This window comes from Littorina saxatilis, linkage group LG11 (genome assembly GCF_037325665.1).
Source record: "Littorina saxatilis isolate snail1 linkage group LG11, US_GU_Lsax_2.0, whole genome shotgun sequence".
In the NCBI taxonomy this organism is placed as follows: domain Eukaryota; kingdom Metazoa; phylum Mollusca; class Gastropoda; order Littorinimorpha; family Littorinidae; genus Littorina; species Littorina saxatilis.
Genome location: NC_090255.1, coordinates 15,790,410 through 15,806,834, shown reverse-complemented (window position 1 = coordinate 15,806,834; position 16,425 = coordinate 15,790,410). Strand labels below are relative to the sequence as shown.

Here is a 16,425-nt window from a genome sequence, read left to right as displayed (position 1 = left end):
GGGTTCCAAAAATGAAGGGGGGGGGGGTCCAGGGCCGCCCAGACCGTTGTGGGGGCGCCTGACGGTGAGAACATTTTACATTTCAATGGTAAGGTTTTGGTCTATCCTCGTGTCTGGAAACCAAATTGTCTCCAGTGACAACAGGCGGTCAGGGGGGGGGGGGGGGGGGGGGGGGGGGGGGGGGGGGGTCCTCCGCACAGGTTCGGCCCTGGTGTGTGTGTGTGAGAGTGTGTGTGTGAGTGATAGAAAGCGAGAGAGACAGAGAGACGCAATTAAGGGAGAGTCATGACAGACAGACCGAAAGAGTGAGATACAAAGAGAGACAGAGATCAAGAGCTGGACAGCGATACAAACAAAGAGACAGCAACAGAGAGAGACAAAGGATCTGCTACACACACACACACACACACGCACACACATACACACACACACACACACACACACACACACACACACACACACACACACACACACACACACACACACAGAGGGACATAAAAAATACAACGACAGAGAATTCCCCGACAACCATTTGAGTTTTCACTCGCAGACCGTTCAGAAACGGTGAAAGCAGTACAGGGAAGGAACTAAAAATCCAATCCTGGTGTATTGGAAAAAAAAAGAAACAGAAGCAAAGTGTTACACGGGAATAAATCAGTGAAGACTTGAGAATGATCAAAATGCACCAAACGCTTAAAATTACATACATATAACTTATCAAATGCATAAGTTTATCAACTGATACTTATTTATCTTTGAGTCGTTCGGGAGCTGTTCCTGTGTGCTGACCTGCTGCAAACATCAACACCCTCCGTGCTCCACTCTTACCCCTCCCCTTGTGGGAATACACAATACATGAATAGTGATTTTAAATCCATCCCACATAGCCACCCTATCACACAGTGAGCAGTGAGATTGGAGGTAATCATTCCTGTGTGTCAGTGTGTCAGTGATTCCTTGCAGACATAAATCACCTGGCTCTGACTCCGGTTGACATCTCCAAACACTCCCCTCCCCCCCCCCCCCCCCCCCCTTTCCCTCTCTTCTCTTTCAGCCACCACAGCAGAAAGGATCAAGTCTTCATTTTTGTCCAGTTTTTTTCTTTTCTATTAAGAAACAAAGGGCCGGATGTGCTCTAAACGTTTACAACATGACACCATCACAGCAGAAAGGATAAAGTATTCAATTTTGTCCTGTTTTTATATTTAGTCAAGTTTTGACTAAATATTTTAACATCGAGGGGGAATCGAAACGAGGGTCGTGGTGTATGTGCGTGTGTGCGTGTGTGTGTGTGTGTGTGTAGAGCGATTCAGACTAAACTACTGGACCGATCTTTATGAAATTTGACATGAGAGTTCCTGGGTATGAAATCCCCGAACGTTTTTTTCATTTTTTTTTATAAATGTCTTTGATGACGTCATATCCGGCTTTTCGTGAAAGTTGAGGCGGCACTGTCACGCCCTCATTTTTCAACCAAATTGGTTCAAATTTTGGTCAAGTAATCTTCGACAAAGCCCGGACTTCGGTATTGCATTTCAGCGTGGTGGCTTAAAAATTAATTAATGACTTTGGTCATTAAAAATCGGAAAATTGTAAAAAAAATTAAAAATTTATAAAACGATCCAAATTTACGTTTATCTTATTCTCCATCATTTGCTGATTCCAAAAACATATAAATATGTTATATTCGGATTAAAAACAAGCTCTGAAAATTAAATATATAAAAATTATTATCAAAATTAAATTGTCCAAATCAATTTAAAAACACTTTCATCTTATTCCTTGTCGGTTCCTGATTCCAAAAACATATAGATTATGATATGATATGTTTGGATTAAAAACACGCTCAGAAAGTTAAAACAAAGAGAGGTACAGAAAAGCGTGCTATCCTTCTTAGCGCAACTACTACCCCGCTCTTCTTGTCAATTTCACTGCCTTTGCCATGAGCGGTGGCCTGACGATGCTACGAGTAAAATGGCATTGCGTTCAGTTTCATTCTGTGAGTTCGACAGCTACTTGACTAAATATTGTATTTTCGCCTTACGCGACTTGTTTTCCTTCTTCTAAGAAATAAAGAGACGGATATGTGCTCTAAACGTTTATGACATAACTCAGACTGTGCAACAACTTGAACAAATAAGTTAGAGTCGTGCAGAATTTCCTTATCCTAGCCCGTGAGAAAGAACAAGCACTGGATCAAAAAAGCTACTTTCATCCTTCAAAGAAAAGATTCTGGGGTGTTTGTGGATTTACAACATCTCTCTCTCTGTCTCTCTCTGTCTCTGTCTCTGTCTGTCTCTGTCTGTCTCTGTCTCTCTCTCTCTCTCTCTCTCTCTCTCTCTCTCTGGATCGAAAAAGCTACTTTCATCCTTTAAATAAAATTAAAAGATTCTGGGATGTTTGTGGATTTACAACATATATCTCTCTCTCTCTCTCTCTCTCTCTCTCTCTCTCTCTCTCTCTCTCTCTCTCTCTCTCTCTCTCTCTCTCTCTCTCTCTCTCTCTCTCTCTCTCTCTCTCTCTCTCTCTCTCTTGCTTTCTTTCAGTAAAGAATGTAAAATCTGACTAGTGCAAATTGTTAACGCATCATTAAAAACCAATAATGAGCACGTTCGTTAAAAATAATAGCTCGCATTATCGACAACATTCTTGCATGTACTCTGGGGACTCGTGGCAGGATACTGCATATCATTGAACAAAGCACCAAAATTGGCATACATATACCTTTTTACATTCTCTATCGAATAAGAGGATGACACAACTGATCGGAAAAGGTCATGACCTTCAAACCTATACTCTTCATAAAAAGAAACGCATCATTTCTAAAAGTCTCTATACTGCCAGTTTCTGTCAGAATCAGGTTTGCAAAATGAGAAAAAGAAAGCCCTTTAGTATTCCTAATGGCATGAGAGGATGACAATTTGATTAAATCATCACGATTATACTCGTCATAAAAAATAAAGCATCATTTCCTAAAATCGCACACAAAATTAGCAAGTTAGTAAAAGTGCAAAACAGAGCAAGAACACATCCTTTTTAGTATCCCCTGCGACAATTAAACACACAAAAGCACGCAGTCTCATGTTCACAGTGAAAGAAATACATCTTTCACCAAATTGTAAACTCGGTTTCGGGGCGCGTGTTGTTCGTTTAACTCGCGAAAAGGGAAACGATGCCTACGCGACATCTTCTCAAACTTTCGCAAAACAGCAATGTTTGATGGATCCATATCTGCTTATCAGAGTAAACAATGTATCCATTGGAAAGGTAACAAGATCACTAAATCGCTTGACACGCATTTTGAGTGATCATGAGCTTGATATCACTTACCTTACTTTCCCGCAAACAACAATACAGAACTTCCGTCTATCTCGATGTTTATCAGGCCTGGATGTCACTTCTGTAGCATGAGCCGCCACAGGAGCACATGACTTCCTTCTGCCTTGTTCTGAGGTATTAAAGAAGGCCAGTATATACATATATGGCCAGCGGCTATGTCAACCACTGGGTGGCCGAGTGGTAACGCACTTGCGCTCGGAAGCGAGAGGTTGCGAGTTCGACCCTGGGTCAGGGCGTTAGCAATTTTCTCCCCCCTTTCCTAACCTAGGTGGTGGGTTCAAGTGCTAGTCTTTCGGATGAGACGAAAAACCGAGGTCCCTTCATGTACACTACATTGGGGTGTGCACGTTAAAGATCCCACGATTGACAAAAGGGTCTTTCCTGGCAAAATTGTATAGGCATAGATAAAAATGTCCATCAAAATACCCGTGTGACTTGGAATAATAGGTCGTGAAAAGTAGGATATGCGCCGAAATGGCTGCGATCTGCTGGCCGATGTGAATGCGTGATGTATTGTGTAAAAAAATTCCATCTCACACGGCATAAATAAATCCCTGCACCTTGAATATGTGCGCGATATAAATTGAATAAAAAAATAAAAAAAAATAAAAAAAATAAATAAAAAAAATAAAATAAAAATAAATCCCTGCGCTTAGAACTGTACCCACGGAATACGCGCGATATAAGCCTCATATTGATTGATTGATTGAATGACAGACATTCGGCTCTCCTGCCAGGAAGCCAAACTGCTGCTAGCCAAGCTAAAAAGAGAGGAAAGAGAGCAGACTCTGTCACAAACATGTGAAGAGAGGATGGATACACCTCCCCTACAATAGGAAAGGGCACCACCTCCCACTCCCCCCGAGACCCATGAGCCTGTTGCGTCGCTTGCGCACGGTCAGCAGCCGCATCTACTGGGACAAGGCAGTCTGTCAGTGTGGCAAGACTGGACACCTCAAACAGTGTTTGAAGGTTGTGACACTCTCAAGGAAGAGATGGCTAGTCTCATCCGCTACAGAGGGGAGAATGCCCTTAGTCTGGGAGACTTTCTCCGCCCACACCCATCCTTCGGAGAGATACCGATGATGGTCTTGGTCACCAATCTGTTCACCTCAACTGTTGCGAGCTGGTTCTAGTGTGCTTGCAGCAGACCCAGCACAGCACAGATCCACAGACACACATTTTGTAGTCCTGGCATCCTGAAAGGCAGAGGCAGAGGCCCCAACCTACAGGTTTGCTTCCATACCAAAAACGCCTCCTGAGAGACGGGAACTTGGGAGCAGATGCAACAGCTCCGCTTGAACCTCAGAAACCAAATGTGCCTCCATACACACAGATCCCTTAGACGGCCGAGGCTGTGGCCTCTAAGGTTCTCTTGTACCAAACCGCCTCCTGACTCTGCATCAGATTGCTTGCACTGGCATCTGCTTACATAAACCCACATTAAGTCACCACCGAGTGGTAGACACAGACGACATTTGGTAGCACTGACTGCCAGCTCCACGGTAATGCGTACCCCTAGCGCGGCTCTGCTTGGGTGGGAATGTTCTGAGCAAAACACTATGTCGTCCTTGTCCGATTAAAACCTCGTAACTCGATTTTTTGCGAAATCTACTTTTTTACATCAATATAATCTACGATTTTTTCTCGATTTTTTGGTTATTGTGGTGAAAGCCTAAGATCGCTGGAAGTCAGTTAAAAATGGGTATAAAAATACCTCGTATATCATTTTGGCAAAACCGCGAACCAAAATTACACGTAACTTGAGTTACGAGCTTTTTTTTGTTCGCGTGTTTTTCAGTTTTGGCCGATGCAAACCTCGTATGTCGACTTACAAGTTTTCTAATATCTAAACACGGCGGTAAATGAACTGTTTCCGTTAGATACGAGGTTACGGTAACATGTCCGTACGCTCAGAGTTTAGGTAAAATTAAATATTAGCGTCATTAATGAAGCTAGAAGTGCCCACATTACGTATTGTGTAGTAAAATGACACTCTACGACATCAGTTATTGTTCAAATGAGTTTAGTGTTAGTATTTTCCTTTGCTGAGTACAAAAGCATAACTACAAAGAGAGATTAAGCAGTTAAAGTATTCTGACATATCTCTTAACTATGTAACAGTTCAGTCCTGAACTTCTGATCTTATTTGTTAGCTGAAGATGTACAGGTATGCATATGTCACGTACTGAAGTTGTGTTCTAGTGTCTGAATGCAGTCCGTCATGTCTGGCAGTGGGTCCTTCACACCTGAAAGCCAATTCTCTTCGCTTGAAGATCTTAGGTTGATGTGCTGTGTGTGCCTGAATAAAAGTTCTATACCATGGGATTTCGAAACGGAACTTATCATAGATGACATCACTGTTCGTATGGACTCTAATTGTGTTTAGTGGGTGTACTGTGTCCATTATCATGGTCAGTTTCATGTGGACTGCATTGACCCAACAACTGTAAAGCATGACAAAAACTGTATCTGCTCGACTTGTTTGCATTAGGAGTCATGTTTGCTCTGTCTGGTGCAAGCTCCGCATGAGCGAGCAGGAGTCAATTGATGGTGCAGCTTTCGCTTGGAAACACAGTCACTATCTTCCAGGAGTAATGGAAGTAGTGAAGCAAACCAAACATTGTGATTCACCAACCCCAAAAACTATGAATGCAACGTTTGCTGTGAATCCAAGTACGGAAACATCCCATAGCATGTGTACCAGATGCACATTCAACGCAAAGACGAAGCTTGCAAATAACAGAACATTGACAAGAGGGTTGCTAAAGAGAATGGTGATGTCCAAGTTTTCACCATGTATCTGCAGGTCGACTTGTTGGCCCTATGTATATAAGCAAATGACAAATACTTCAAGGCCAAGCTGTGCTGCCACTACTGTCTTCACATTGTACAACTTGAGTGACACAGAGGTTACTTGCTACTTTTAGGATGAGTCAAAAAAGATAAGTCAAAAGCAACAGTTGGCGAAACAACCAAGGCAATCATTATCTACAATGACGGCTGTGGGTACCAGAACCGCAGTTTAATAGTCTTGGGAAACGCCCATCTTTACTTTGCAGTCAGTCAAGGAAAAGTCGTTTTCCAAAAGTTTCCTGAGAAAGGTCATACCTGGATGAAAGTGGACTCTGTACACCCAGCTATCAAAAACAAACTAAGGAGAAGGCAAATAGTCTGGCCTGCCGAATACGTGGAAGTCATCACCTCTGCAAGAAAAAGGCAACCTTACAAAGTTGTCCAGGTAGCCAACACATTCTTCAAGAACTTTCTTGATCTCAGACACTTCTGGGGATCCATAATTGGTGGATATTCGCAGTCCGAAGTACCTGCCTGACGGTACTTGTCGCTACAAGCTCATCTATTCTGAGGAGTGGTGGCCTTTTTCACAAAGAAGAAGGAGAGCACATGGTGAGCCCGATATCATCCCCCAGCTCTACTGAGTACGGCTGACCATCAAAGACATAAAGTGGCAGCATCTTCAGCATGTCAAGGAGGTTTTTCCAGTAGATTCATGCCAATACTATGATGGTCTACCCCATGGTCGTTAAGCTCTGCATTCTCATGAGTGGTCATCCTGCATAACTACCAGCTGTTCGAGGACATTTAGATGACAATTGCACTCAAACTAAGATATCTCATTGTTTTCAAGGAATACCCTGTTTTCTGTGCATACAAAAAGGCTCTTGTATGGATGTTTACGCTTCCCTGCAAGCAAAGAATGTTATGTACTGATAAGCTTCAGTTTACACTTGGTTTTGTTTGTGTGTTAATTGACAAGGTTGCAAGGAGACTGCAAGGACATTTTACACAAGAATGATTATACATCGGTTTGTACAATCAAAAAACAAATGAAAATTGTGACAAAAGAACGATTGTGTGTTTACTGCGTTTTTTAAACATTGTTTTTGTCTTTTTTGTTCTTTGGCTATGTTATAAAACCTTGTAAGTCTTCAAGTTTGGTCGGGTTTTAAAAAAGAAAAACTCGTATCTTGCAATTTTGTCGAATATCGTGCGTTTTAATTGTGACCAACACTATTTAATTACACACAGTAATTTGTTTGTGTTTGTAGATCATGTGCAGAAAAAATTGGCTTATTTTGATGACAAGTTATTTTTTAAAGACGTTTTTTGTGTTTTTCTCGAAACGCTCAAAATCGATTTACGAGGTTTCAATCGGACAAGGACGATGTGTTACTCCATACCCCCCGCCCTCCATGGAACTTCTTGACCCCAACATATTGGGTGGGGAGTTTGCCCAGTCGGTAGAGGCGCTGTAACCATTTCAGCACTGACCCAAGACGACCCAACCCGGTCCCTAGCTCATTTCAGGTCTCCTCTAGCAGCCGGCAGCCAGCGGTCTACAACCCCCCCCCCCCCCCCCCCCTGCATTTTTATTTTTTATTTTCATACAAAGGCCGATTTTCCGTGTAACATGCCCCTAATGGCTTTGCCGTGAGGGCGTAAAACTTACATTTTCTCTTTCTGGCCAGTGGTGTTTCCCTCGACGTTGAGTGAAATGACCTTGAAGATGTGGGTCGTTTACTTCTCTTGTCTCCTTTCCTTGTGTTGAACATCAGAACTTCGGAAACTGACGACACTGACTTCTGCTTGTTGCTGATCTCCGTCAAAGTCGAACCAGACACGTTTCCATGCATTATCATACCTTTGAGTGCACGCAGACTTTCGGGAACAACGTCTGCTGAGGCCTTAACAGTACCGTCAAAACAATAGTCTTTGGAAAGGATATCTTTACGGACAATCTGTGCGGCACGTGCAAGATGAAATGCGTCATCATCTAATGTTCTTGCAAAATTCAGCAAACTGCTGACGTCTGTATCGAAAATAAGGACAGTTTCTTTACCTTGCCTTTGAGCTTGCAGATTTGGCACCATATGAAGAAGTCTTTCTTTGAGTCTTGTTGTATGAACCTTTTTGTTATATGAACAGTCCAGCTCACGAAACTGGCTGTCATACACTTTGCACAGTTCAGACATTTTGAACAGTGACATGGACTTGCTTTCTCTCTCTTCTTCAATGAAAGAAAGGAGTTGACTTAACACTGTTAACTCATTTTGTTCGTGTGCGTCATTAATTCCCCGTTCTGCTAAGGCTTTTTTTTAGATTTATTGTACAAAGTCAACTTGCAAGATGAATGATTTGGCGTCCAAGGCATGCATATCCCCCTCTGATAATTTTCCCAAGAGTGATCGGTCCTGCACAATCTCTGCATATTCACGAATTTGTTTGGTAGATGGTAAATGTACATGCGTTCACAAGTTTTTCAGAAGTACCATCTTTTCCGCATCGCGGTCACACACAGGTCCTATCGTCCTCCTTGTTTTGACGGGGCTGTGCAGTTCTTTCTGGTCATTATCTTCTTCTTTCAAGTATCTCTTCTCAGCACGAGCAACTTTCTGGTATCAAATTTGTTCCTGCAGGTTCTGTGCCATACAGCTTTTTTCTCTTCAAAGGTTGTCTTCATATCGTTACCTTGTTCAAGGAGATCCTTGTTCAAAACAAACACAGACGAATCCCCAAGGGCTTCAAGTTTCAAAATATTGTCGACGACACGACCGTACCCAGTCTGCACGCCAGCTTTGGCAAATGTTGATTGTGTCGGATTTACTAATTTTTCTTCTGTTTCTGTTTGGCGTATCGCACATGAAGACCAGTCGACCAGGGCACGGGCCTCCAACATTGATGGGTGTGAATTACCTTCATGAACCGCTTCTTCTGAAGACTCCTCTTGTGTTGGCAGTGGTCTGGGATCCAAGCTTTTTTCCTGGACAGATTCCGGGAGATTGTGAGGGTCCAGGGAAGTCTCTGCATCCAGGATGAGATAACCTAATGAAAACAAACAAGGGCAATAAATCAACTGCAAAACAATTTTATTTGTGACTTAATCAAACAACACACACACACACACACACACACACACACACACACCTAATACACAAGCGAGCAGGCATATCCCCCCCCCCTCTCACCCTTTCGCCTCATACCTTCGCGAACCGTGTCTTCAGAAGACGTTCCTTGTTTTGGCAGTGGTCTTGAATCCATGGTTTCTCTTGACTGATGCGAGGGTCAGGAAACGTCTCTGTATCCAGAGTGATAAAACCGAATCAAATACAGACAAACAAGGAAATAAATCACATGAAAGACAATGCTGTATGCGACTTAACTACTCCCCCCCCCACACACACACACATAAAAACACACATGCACACATACATTCTCTCTCTCTCTATCTCTCTCTCTCTCTCTCTCTCTCTCTCTCTCTCTCTCTCTCTCTCTCTCTCTCTCTCTCTCTCTCTCTCTCTCTCTCCCCACACACACACCCACATAGGCACGCACTGTGACACGGCACACACACACACGCACACACTAACACACACACACACCCACACAAACACAGACACGCACACATACACACACACACACACACCGGCACACGGCGCACACACACACACGTACCAACACGCATGGCTAGAATATTAGGTTACATTAGATATGTGACATGATCGTCTACGGCTCTGTGCAGCGAATGAGAGAACCCAGTAGTGACCGCACACAAAACGCACGTGGATTGAATGAAGCATGCACTTCAAATGTCTGTGTTTTCTTATGATACATATAATGTTAATAGACTGTCGTACCGATTTCTGTACATGCAATAACATCATCAAGATTCAAGAGTTAATTACCAATTACCTACATATCGAAGATGTACAAAATTCAATTCGATTTCTGACTGTCAGGGCCACATAAAAACGAAAGCAAGGTAAACACGAACAGATCTAAACAGCAAGGCGTTTCCAAGATTTTGTGTCAACAAAATAATATTGTTGAAACAGTGTTACGAACAATAGCCGCTGCTTTCACAGGAACTCTTATTTTCCCAGACCCATCGTAGACTGGAACCATCTACAGGACGATCAAGTTCTGGCAGGATCTATGGAGATCTTTAAATCTGATCTCCACCCAGTTTAGGACTTATTTATATGCGCACCTCCCTTCCGTCGATCAAATGACAGAAGTGGTTTTTCAACGTATTGACACAGATACAGATCTGGCATTCATTGCAATCACTTTCGCGCGCCCCTCACTCCCTCCCGTCTACCCTCCCCCCCCCCCCCTATTAAAACATGTATACATGTAACTGAAAGCATCTTACCGTTTACTCGAAGGTCGTGGGTGCAAAATATATAGCAGGCGCCTTCATTCTGCAAACTCAAACACCATGCTGTTGCTCTTCAAGCAGACGACAAGTATTCCGCGCAAAGCGATACGTCTAAAATCTGATTGGCTAATATTCACAAGGTCGCGGATCACTCGTGTTGGAGTTATCTCCCGCACTGCGTTGTTTACCTTCAAAACGATTTTTATTTAATTAATTTTTTCACCCTTTCATACTTGCTGGATGACTTGTGTCATCCTCTTAATCGATTCTTTGTACTTTTATGTGCAATTGCTGAGAAAACTACAATTTGTTCAATGATTTGCAGTATTGTGGTGTATTCTTGCCACGAGTCCCCAGACTAATGGGAAAAACGCTGAGGCGAAACATGAGACACTGACCTTCAAAAACTCCTTCCTCAACCATTATTCTAGGGCGCTTTACTGCCGCCCTTCCTCGTCAACCCCACTCTCCTTCTTTCTAGCGCCACCCCAAACCCCCCCCCCCCCCCCCCCAATTGCCCATCCCCTTCCTCGTCAACCCCACTCTCCTTCTTTCTGGCGCCACCCCCACCCTCCCCCAACCCTCCATTGCCCATCCCCATCCTCCTCAACCCCATCACAAGCCTTTTCCTGGGTCTTTTCTCAAACCCATAACTGCAATGCGTGTGTAATTATGTTCACTTGACTTAAGTGTGATTACAAACTAGGAACTCCAACTTCCAAGACAAGCGCCAGTTTACAACGACGCTCGCTCATCTTGCTTTAAAAAAAAAAGCTACACAAAACACCTATTCAAGGTTTTCGCTTCAAAACACAAATTCCGAATGCCCTAATTAAAAGGCCACACAAGGGTTTCACTTCAAAAATAACTTCAACTCTTTTTCGTCAGAGGTCTCTACATTTATGAAAGGGTTTCAAAAATAACGTCAAGACTTTTTCGTCAGAAGTTTCCACATAAAACATGCAAGGGTTTCAAAAATAACTTTTTCGTCCGTCCTGCCTACAACCCCGACGTTTCCCATTGAACATCCTGTATATTTAGTCTTTGAAAGCATAACGAGGATAACAAGAGAAGCTGCCGTGTCGTGTGTCGTCTATAATATATATGCGCGCACATGCACATGTTGCTGGTGGGTTTATTGTGTCGCAGGCGTCAGGTTTCCCCACTGTTAAGACGGGTTTTTTCTCTCTGATAATGGACTGTTCCTTTGATGACGATCACCAACAGCTGCTGTATGTACAAACATTAAAAATTAAAATTAAAATCAAAACAATTGTTAAAAAGTTCGATAATCAAAAGAAGTAGAGTCGGTCAATCAGTTGTTGCTGTTGTATCGTGGATGTTTTTTGTTTTTGTTTTTTTCATCGCGCATGCTTTATTTTCCGTGGCTATTTGGAACGCCAAATGTTCCTTGGCCGGTGAACCATAATTTGTTTTGACAGTGATGAGAGTTAAAGTTACAGTTGATACAAGAAAATTGGTTGATTAAAATCAACATGGCCGAAGCAATGTTTTCATAAAAGAAGCGGTATTGTACGGGCACATGTTGAATTTGGGTTACATGTGTTGCAGTGTATTTGAAAATCCGTAGGCATAAAAACATGCAAAGAAGAGTGATAGGTCCCTGTTGTGAATATAGTCAAGTGGATAAATTGATTACTTATGTTTCACACTAGTTTTGCTGTTACAGCAGTCCCTCTCATGAACGGACACCCTTGGGCCAGTGCAAACCTGTCCGTACATTGCAGGTGACCGGTCACGGGAGAGCCCCCCCCCCCCCCATCACACACACTCAGGCACACTGACGGACTGAGTGAGCCTTAGCTACTGGTGAACGAGCTCCACTTGTCCTAAAACAATAAGGTCAAACTACTACAACTTACAACTGAAAGGAAAAAAACTGTCCTGTAAAAATGACGTTAAATCAACGGTGTCAGAAAAAGATTTGTTTGTTTGTTTGTTTAACGCCCAGCCGACCACGAAGGGCCATATTAGGGCGGTGCTGCTTTGACATATAACGTGCGCCACACACAAGACAGAAGTCGCAGCACAGGCTTCATGTCTCACCCAGTCACATTATTCTGACACCGGACCAACCAGTCCTAGCACTAACCCCATAATGCCAGACGCCAGGCGGAGCACGCCACTAGATTGCCAATTTTAAAGTCTTAGGTATGAACCGGCCGGGGTTCGAACCCACGACCTCCCGATCACGGGGCGGACGCCTTACCACTAGGCCAACCGTGCCGGTGTTAGAAAAAGAGAGATAAAAGAAGTCCTCAAATTCCTGAGGATACAGGCACCCCATGAAAGCAGCCACGAACATACTCACAGAGGCACACATGCTTGTGCAGATACTTTGCAAAAATATTAATTGAAAACCTGCATATGTGGTAATTTCATTTTTGTGTGTGGCTTTATTGAATACTTCAGGCACTGACTTTTCCCTGTCCAGTTTTCTCTTTCGTCTCTCTTACCCACCCCCACCCCCTTACCCTCCACTCCCTTTACCCAGCCCCGACAGCACAAATTTGTAATCTGCAAGGCAGAGTACACATTTTCTAAAAGGAAGACTACTCCTCTTCAATCATATCCAGAGATCTTCCAGCTGTCTCCACCATAAGCCAAGTGGTCGAGTCTTATACCCCCTTTCCACTTAACCGTTCTAGGTCCCGTTCCCGTACCGACCAAGGAACGGTGCGGGCACGGGAGGGATCGGGACAGAACAGCAATGAACGTAACTGATCGTTAACGGAACTGCTTTGAACGGTAGGGTCGGTAGGGACGGCTGAGTTTGGGCTGCATGTTCAAATTTTTAGCCGTTCCTCTCCCGATCAGAATGAACGGTACTGGAACCTCAACCCATCGGTAACGGAACGCTTGGATCGTTAAAGGAACTTAAAACAACGGTAACGCAACGGTAGCGCTCTCACACACTGAGTTGTCATACCCGCATTCCACACATCCGTTCTAGGTCCCGTTCCCTTACCGAGCCAAGGACGGCTTCAGACGCTACTGAAAGATGCCCAAAAACGGCCGTTTGCGCAGCGTTCCATTGTTGTGGCAGCAGTCCTTGGTTGGTACGGGAACGGGACAAAGAACGGTTGTGTGGAATGGGGGTATAACTATTGACACCGACAAGCTGAAGAATGAACAGATCTTTGAGGTAACCGTCTCAATGGTCCAGGCTCAGGAAACAAAGAGTATTATGGCCTCGGGCGATTGTAGCTTCCCTTCTTCGTGTCCGATAGACAAGGACAATAAATAGTACATGTAGAGCATAGTGCAATTTTATGTTGGCATCTTCTCCACTGAAAGCTATAACCCAAAGACTGAAGGCCAAAGTGCTTTACCCCACTTCTGACCCGAATCACCCCCCTCCTGCTAGGTACACGTGCACTCAAGTTAACCTCTGCTTTGACCTGTGTGCCAGGAGTCGGATGAGAGAGAGAGAGAGAACGAACGAACGAACAAACTTTATTACTCAAGGATGGAGATTTTAGGCTCATGCCTAGTCTTACAATCTGTCCCTGCTAAACTATGACATAAAAATAAAGACAATAAAAGGACAATTGTCAATCGCAATGTATTACTAATTACAACATTACCTATACGAATACATAATGCATAATAGAACATTGAAATGTATGTATGTCAATATAATACAAAGGAAAAGAAAAGTCGACTCGCACACACACGCGCGCCGCATGCCGCATGCCTGCAATCACGTTCGCACTCAATACAACACACACACTCACTCACACACACACACACACACACACACACACACACACACACACACACACGCACGCACACACACACACGGACATATACGCACGCACACACACAATTAATGACACATACACACGCAGAGACACATACACACGCAGAGACACACACACACACACACACACACACACACACACACACACACACACACACACACACACACACACACACACACACACACACAGAGCGAGAGAGAGAGAGAGACACACACACACACACATACATAGACAGAGACAGACATAGAAAGACAGAAGCGGAGAGACTCAGAGGGAGACACAGACAAAGACATACTATACAGAGAGAGAGAGAGAGAGAGAGAGAGAGAGAGAGAGAGAGAGAGAGAGAGAGAGAGAGAGAGAGAGAGAGAGAGAGAGAGAGAGAGAGAGAGAGAGAGGAGAAACTGTAACTGATCTCGTGAGAACGGTAACAAAACGAGACATGTCACCTCTCCGAATGCATTTCAATAGATGCCCCCCTCCCCTGGCCGCAGACCTGGGATTTAAAAAAAATTTAATTAATTAATTAATTATTTATTTTAAACATTAAAAAAATTAATTAGAGTAAAACAAAACATTAAAACGTTCGTAATAAATAATAATAATAAACAAGAATTTAACACACACAAAAACAAAAGAATAGATAATCCGCCCATGCTGGGAATCGAACCCGGTCCGCTTTCGCCGTAGCCGAACGCCTTTCCGGACGTCTTACCACCACACCACAAACTCTTCATTGCTCTGTGGGTGAATTTAGTGCTATTATACCTAACCGCTACTGGCAGACATGGGCCGATCGATCGACCGGTAACTTCCACATTCTTCCACACACAGCTTTGTCAGTTGTTGAGGCCTTGCAAGGTTTTGACGGCAACAATAATTATTGTAGTTCTCTAAGACTTTATTTCTGTTTGATTTGTAATATGTTGGGAAGACATATTTATCAATTGATCAACAAAATAAAACATACGAAGGTCTCAATCTTCACGCGCATAGACGAGATTAATAGGTGCTTGATTTTGGTATTTTGAATTACATAACATTAAACCTTTGTTGGGCTTCATGGTCATGGCAACAGCCATAATAATATTACATGATGTATAATATTACATTTCAGCATATGTGAATTACATGTCATCATACCAAACTGTCATACATTTATATTCCTACATTATTCTGATTGATCACAACCAAACCTACTATCATTGGACACATCCAAATGCAAGCGCCTGTTCTTGACAATTTCCCACTAATCTAAAAATAAAATCAGTGCAATTTCCTGGGTCGGGCTTTGCCACAGACACTCACGGTTTGGCCTGTAGGTAAAATGTACAATGTATTTTCTGATGTGTGCACAAAAGCTTTTTTTCTTTTTTCTTTTTTTTAACATAACAATGTTTAATGTCACTGTATGTTTGAAAGACCATGGTCACATTTGTAAAACAAATGTTAAATTAGAAAATAAATAACATTTTGGTTCATGATTTTTTCCTACACCTGTGCTGAAAATAAGAAATAAAAATGTCGGTATATAAGTCACTCAAATACGGCAAAATATGAATGGTTTGAGTTTGTTGCGGTTGACCCTGCACAGTTCGACCTATGATGTTTTTGTTGAACAATTTTGCCGTCACCCTCCCATAGGGTGACGTATTTCACAACTTCCTGTGTGACACAAACTCAGTGATGACCAATTTTGCCTTCACCCCTCCCATAGGGTGACGGATTTCACAACTTTCTACTGATGAACAATGTTGCCTTCACCCCTCACAACTTCCCGTGTACACAAACTGATGACGTATTTCACAACAAAATGGCGCTTCCCATGGTCAACCTCGAAACTATCCGTATGAATGGGGGCCTCCTGGCCCCCATGACAAATACTGTCAGGCTTTTACACACAGTACAAACACCCTTTCGTTTAAACACTCACCGCTTGAGTACATCCTAGGTGCCCTGCGTAAAGAGCAAGCAATTTTCAAAAAATTAATTTTGCGGATTGTCTGATCAGACAATCGGACGGTGCGTTTTGGCGCTAGACCTAACTTTTAAAATCTAAATAATAAATTGACAGCTTGCTCCGGAGGTGCTGGAAAGAGAGAGAGAGAGAGAGAGAGAGAG

At 43.1% G+C, this 16,425-nt stretch overlaps 1 protein-coding gene and 2 long non-coding RNA genes across 3 annotated transcripts in view; 1 reads left to right on the top strand and 2 right to left on the bottom strand.

Moving 5' to 3' along the window:
* The window catches only part of LOC138979863 (uncharacterized), a 474,427-nt gene that overhangs the window by 275,657 nt on the left and 182,345 nt on the right, over positions 1-16,425 (top strand). The window lies entirely within an intron of this gene.
* Positions 1-16,425, bottom strand: part of LOC138979861 (uncharacterized) — a 183,887-nt gene that overhangs the window by 144,775 nt on the left and 22,687 nt on the right. The window lies entirely within an intron of this gene.
* On the bottom strand, positions 9,047-9,525 carry LOC138979847 (uncharacterized). Its single transcript, XR_011460152.1, has 2 exons — positions 9,342-9,525; positions 9,047-9,183 (listed from the first exon to the last, which is right to left on the bottom strand). It is a non-coding gene; the product is annotated as an uncharacterized lncRNA (long non-coding RNA).